The sequence below is a fragment of the Sorex araneus genome, chromosome 3 (assembly GCF_027595985.1).
Source record: "Sorex araneus isolate mSorAra2 chromosome 3, mSorAra2.pri, whole genome shotgun sequence".
Classification (NCBI taxonomy): domain Eukaryota; kingdom Metazoa; phylum Chordata; class Mammalia; order Eulipotyphla; family Soricidae; genus Sorex; species Sorex araneus.
Window position 1 is genome coordinate 223,791,301 of NC_073304.1, and position 6,551 is coordinate 223,797,851.

Here is a 6,551-nt window from a genome sequence, read left to right on the forward strand (position 1 = left end):
ATGGATATAAATAGGGTCTTCAAGACTGTACAAAGCTCTGAAGGCTTTTTTTTGGGGGGGGGGAGGGCACACTTGGCTGTGCTCTGGGCTCACTCCTGGCTCTGCCCTCAGAAATCACTCCTGGTGATGCTCGGGGTACTGGGGATTGAACCCCGGGTGTGCCATGCAATCAAGGCAAGTGCCTTACCTGCTGTACTGTGGCTCCAACCCGAAGTCTTGCACGCACTCGCCATTCTATAAATGTTTACATTTACCGGAGTGGCCTTCTCTTACAGGTGAAGAGAAGGGTCAGGACTAAGGACAACTGCAAAAGAATTTCCTGTGACAGTTTAGGGCCCTCAGGGAGGTAACTGGATTAGAAGGAAAGACAGACCCAGATCATGGGAGATCTCATTGTAAGTAAATTAATAAAATGTAGTAATACATATAAATTAGTGGTGACATTAATAAAATAATGTTCATAACTTAATAAGATAGTTTGATTTTTTTTTCTGTCAGTTTTTGGCAACCAGCAGAGGTTAAATGAAAATTTGACTCATGTATTTATGGGTCATCATAAATATCATACCTGGCAGCGTGCAGGGATCACTCCTGGCTCTGTGCTCAGAGTGACCCCTACCAGTGCTCAGGTGAACATACACAGTGCTAGAGAACGAGCCAGGACCAGCTTCATGCAAGGCAGGTGCTTTACCTCCTGTACTATCTCTTCAATCCTATGTTAAAATTTTTTATTTTATTTTTTAAAAAAATGATGCATGTCTCTTGTTCTCTGGCCTCAAAGTTTCCTGCGAGGCGGTCAAACTAGATTAAGAAATGGAAACCCGGAGTCTTCTACGTGCTTAGAACTTCCCTTCAGAAGAAGAAACTGCATTTCCATCTTGCTGCTCTTTAGACTTCTTTCCCATTCATTAGCTACCCCAGTTGAACAGTGATCCGGCCATCATCTGAGGACCTGCCCTCCTCTGCCCTACTGGAACTGCTTTCTAGGCTTGCTGGAGTCCAGTCAACTCAGTCTTGCTCCGTGAATCATCCTCCATGAACTCACTGAGCTCATACTATGGGTCAGACACAATTCACGGAAGGGTTGGGGGGGAAAAAAAAGATGAGTAAGACATCAGCTTGCCACAGAAGATTTTTTAAAATTTTGTTTGCTTTAAGGAAGTCTGCTTTAGGAAGTTTTTTTCCCCTACCGATGTTGGTAGGGAAACACTGACACCTAATTAGAAAACGGTGTGGGAAAGAGATTGTTTAGGAAACCATGAGTTACCAGAGAAGGAACACAGCCTTGTCTGGGCCTAACTCCTGAAGGCTTAAAAGAGGTGATGATGCCTGATCCAAATAAACCTGGTGGGAAAAGCATCCCAGAAGGAGAAAAGGACTCAAGGCGTGCTGTGGGGGAACTATAGATGGTTTCATGGTACTAGAACATTCTGGCCAAGAGATAAAGGGCAAAACAAGAGAGACAGACTGGTCACCCCAGGCGAAGGCACTTCATTTTCTGGGTGGTGAGAAGCCGAGGGAAAAGTTTAACCTGGGAGTCAGCATCTTCCATCCCGGGACATTCGCCTTTTGGACAGATGACTCTGGCTGCAGGCCCTGGGCATTGTGGTTAAATGAGAGGGAAATCAGAGAAAAGGCAGTTTCATTGGTACTTCCTTGGTGAGAGATGCTACGAGAAATATGTGTTGAACTACTAATTTCTTTATCTAAGCAGATGTCTCCCTGTAGGGTTTGTAAGGCCAGTACATTTTTTTAAATTTATTTTCATAAGGCAGTTTTCATTCATTGATTGATTACATTCAATGTTTTAACACCAGTCCCACCACCATTATACCTTCCCGCCACCATTATTTCAAATTTTCCCACCACCAAGATTGCCTGCCAGGGGCAGATGCTAGGTAATTTATTTTCTATTGCTTATTATGAATATCATGAGAGGCTGCACAGCCGCAAAAGCAGCCTCACGCTTCTGAAATTCTAAAATTGTAAATGAAGGCTGGAGCAATAGCACAGCGGGTAGGGCATTTGCCTTGCACGCAGCTGACCCAGGTTCGATTCCCAGCATCCCATATGGTCCCCCGAGCACTGTCAGGAGTAATTCCTGAGCGCAAAGCCAGGAGTAACCTCTGTGCATCGCTGGGTGTGACCCAAAATAAATAAATAAAATTGTAAATGATTGGGGTCCGGCGACATCTCTCTAGGGAGCTAGTCTATTTTGATATTCATTTGTGAGTCTCTGGATCAAGGTCATTAATGCGCTGAGATGGTGCCTAGAGGCAGTTCGTGGGCATGACAGCCAGGACCTCAAGCGGGTGGGAGAGACGGGAAGGGCTGACCCATCTCTGCCGCTGCCATGTGAAGGCAGGTACATTTTATCGACCCAAGCAGAAGGATTGAAAATGATATGTTCAGGGATGATTCAAAGTCCCCTCAAAACATGCTTCCCATGCAGGAGCCCTGGATTCGGTCCCTGGTACTGCATGGTCCTCCAGCACTATGGGGAGTCACCCCACAACACTGCTGAACTGCCTCTCCCCCCTCAGTTATATCACAAATGAAAAGTGTGTGAACCGAGACAAGGACAATGACTCAAGATGGGCAAGCACAGAAGCCAGAGGGCCCCGGTAAGCACCTGTGTCTGAGCACCACAGCAAGTCCTGGTGAGCACGGCCAGAATGTGTATGAGCATCACAGATGAGATAAACAGAGACATGCAACTTCTAGGGGCACTTTGGCCAAATGTGTGAGCCCCAGCAGGGACCACAGCCCAATCATGGCAACAGTGATTGAATTCCTGGCTCCTGGGAGGAATGATGATGTCTTCTTGGCAGAGTTGGAAATCCCTGGCAGAGGACTGGTGCTGACATATTTGCTTTCTAATGCAAAAGTCCCTTGCCATATCCAGTCACCACTGCTTCCTGTCCAGGTCCGGGAATGGTCTTGTATTCTTTATGGTCCAATGTCCTATTTCTGGCTACCATGAGGGAAAAGCAATGCTTGTCAGCACCTTGGCTCACCAGTCCCTGAGGCCACAGATCTGAATAGCACTTCTCTCTCCATTAGTCCTAATGCCCGTTGATGCTTGTTATATGGTACCCGTGGTGCCATACATGCTTTATGCCATCCTGATAACTGCCTTCCTTCAGGACAGTCTGTTTCTGGACTTCAGCATGAGAGGAAATAGGAATCGTGAGGCAGCATGAGAGGAAATAGGAATCGTGAGGCCCTGTCAAAATGTTGGTCCTGGGGCCGGAGCAATAGCACAGCAGCTAGGGCATTTGCCTTGCACGCAGCAGACCTGGGTTCGATCCCCGGCATTCCATATGGTGCTCTGAGCACCACCAGGAGTAATTCCTGAGTGCAGAGTCAGGAGGAACCCCTGAACATCGCTGGGTGTGACCCAAATATTTTTAAAAATATTTTTTAAAAGAATATGGTCCTATCCATGTACAATAAAGTATCTTCCAAGCATGTCTTTCCAGTACTGGGACCAGCTCTCTCTCTTACTTCCCTATCAGACTCTAAGAGCCCATTGGAAGGTCCTCATTATTCTCCAGCCATTCCCTGCTTCCCAAGCAGGCTCTGTAGTGCTGCCTTAAAGACATTCCTTTTTTTTTTTCTTTTTGGGTCACATCCGGCGATGCTCAGGGGTTACTCCTGGCTCATGCACTCAGGAATTACTCCTGGCGGTGCTTGGGGGACCCTATGGGATGCCGGGGATCGAACCTGGGTCTGCCGCATGCAAGGCAAACACCCTATCCGCTGTGCTATCGCTCCAGCCCCCAGAAGACAGTTCTAAGTCAGAAATTCTGTGTTGGGCAGATGTGGTACCCTTTGAGAGCTCTCTGGTGCCCACAGAGCGCAGAGAGGAACAGTCAGGCTGTGTCCTCCTCCCTGGGCAGCAAGTGCCCTCCCTGCTTATGTCCCCAGCCTCCTCCCCAACCATGCAAGAACTTGCAGCTCTGTTCACGAGAGGCTCTTCATTCTCTGTCTTTGCACACAGGGATCCCTGTGCCTCAAATGTATTATTATTATTATTATTTTATTTTAGGTTTTGGGGTCACACTTGTGATGCTCAAGGGTTACTCCTGAGTCTGTGGTCCTAAATTACTCCAGGCAAGCTTGTGGTGCCAGGGATCAAACCTGGGTGGGCTGCATGCAAGGCAAACCCCCTCCTGGCTGTGCTATCTCTCCGGCCCCTGTGTCTCAAGCATCTTGCCCTCTCCTCAGGCCTGACTAACTCCCACCCATTCAGGCCTCAGCTCTGGCTTCACCTTCCTTGGGGAACACCCCCAGTACCCCAGCCAGCTCAGAACACCTCCTCTGTGTTCCTGCAACCCCCAGTGCTCCTGCTTGGCAGTTGACACGGGTGTGCCCACCTTCTGCCCCCCAGGCTGAAGGCGGGAGCTGTGTCTTCGGTCCCTGCATCCCCCACATCAACTCAGTTCCTGGTGCCAGGTTGGTACCTAGTAAGACAATACCCATTGCCTCCAAACAGGCCGTTTGGTCAACTCACTCTGCTCACGGTTCAATCCACCCGCCAGTTTGGAAGCCCAGAATGGCTCTTCATCAACTATAAACAGCCTTGGCGGGAACACTCTTTGTTTCTGAGAGGTGAGGTCTGGACCACCCAGGCTCGATCCTGGAGGTCACCCCCAGGACTGATTGGGGGTCCCTGTGATGCTAGGGGTCCAAACAGGAGCTCCCACAAACCAAACCTGAGTTCAGCATCAGAGTCTTCTGCCCCCGACTGCAGAGCCGTTCTTCTGAGTCAGCACCTCTGCGAAACCTGTCCCTCCTCTGCTTTCACCAGGTGGCACAGGAAGACCTGGTGTCCCCGTCCTGGTGGCTTTGGGAAAGAATGTGCCCAAGGCAACAGAGTTCGGTGCGTGGAGCGTGGCGTGGCCCTCAGGAGCCTCGTCTTTTGTTGCCTTTTCCACCAGACGTGGGCCTAGACACAGGCGAGCAAGACACCCAAAGATTCCGCTGGGAGCTGTGACCAAACCCCCAACCCTCCCCACCCACCCCCAAAGCCAGAGAAACCATGGCAATGCCTTGAGGGGTGGGTAGGGGTGGTCCCCCAGCCCCTCAGTTAAATGCAAAGCAGGCAGGAAGAATGGCATCTCTGAAGGCAGAGGGCTGAGAAAAACAAGCCCCTGGGCTCCTTCCAGGACCCGCCAGATGGAGGGGATGCAGAGGACCCAGAGGACAGACCCCAGGAAGCTTCTCCAGTCAGAGCCCATCAGCAAATTGTCTCCGTAGCCACAACAGCCAGGAGCGAGGTGGGGGCAGGGTCTGTCCTGGAGGCCGGTGTATTGTAAACAGGATAAAAGGGGCTGGAAAGTCCCTCTTATCACTGACTAATGTGGCCCCAGGTCATGGGGGGGCTGGACCCCCAGCAACCGGGGCAAAGGTCCAGCTCATCCTTTAGCTAAGTGGCTCCCAGGGCCCCCAGGTGCAGGGACTTCAGCTTAACTCCGAACTGTGGGAGAAACATCTTCCACTCCAGTCTGCGGGGTCCCAGGAGGTGATGGTGGGGATACCTGGGGAGGGGGGGAGGGGCAGGCACTGTGGTCAGTCTCTGCACTCAGGATAGATTTCTTCCTGCAGACCTGGTGGGGACAGGGGTGGGTGACCGGAGATCTGCCCTCAGTTCTGTCCCCCCCAGCCTGAGCACTGCAGGGCCAACTCAGAGCCCCAGGTCAGTATTAGCTATCTGCAGAGAGATGCTTAGATCACCCCTTCGGAGAAGCTTCCTTGGTCATCTCTGACTCCCCCTTTGGGGTCCTGGTTTATTTTGTGGAGATGGGAGTTGTAGCACAGGGAGCCTGAGTCTGAATTTCCAACATGTCCCTTTGGACCAGTAAACAAATGCCTGTGGGTTTGTTGATCTGTAAGAGGGGCTCAGTTGTACCTACTCTCTATCACCCTGGGGTCGGCAGGGGATTTGTCGCTGAACCCCACCAGGAGTGAGCCCTCAACCCTGAACATCACCGGGTGTGGCCCAATCCCCCCTTCCCTAATTATTATTATTGTTTCTATCACGTACTTAAAATCGTGTTGATTTTTTTTTCTTTTTGGGTCACACCCAGCGATGTTCAGGGGTTACTCCTGGCTCTGCACTCAGGAGTTACTCCTGGCGGTGCTTGAGGGACCATATGGGATACCAGAGATTGAACCCGTGTCGGCCGTGTACAAGGCAAACACCCTACCCGCTGTATTATCACTCTGGGCCAAAATTGTCTTGCCTTATATAGCTTTGATATACAATTACCTCACTCTAGACAGCAAAATAGTCCAAGACTCTTTTTTTTTTTTTTTTTGCTCCTTGGGTCACAGTCAGCGATGCTCAGGGGTTACTCCTGGCTTTGCACTCAGGAATTACTCCTGGCGGTGCTCGGGGACCATATAGGATGCTGGGAATCGAACCCGGATCAGCTGCGTGCAAGGCAAACGCCCTACCCGCTGTGCTATTGCTCCAGCCCCAATAGTCCAGGACTCTTGACCAATGTCTTTATGTCACCTCCAATCCACCTCAACATCGCCCCTGT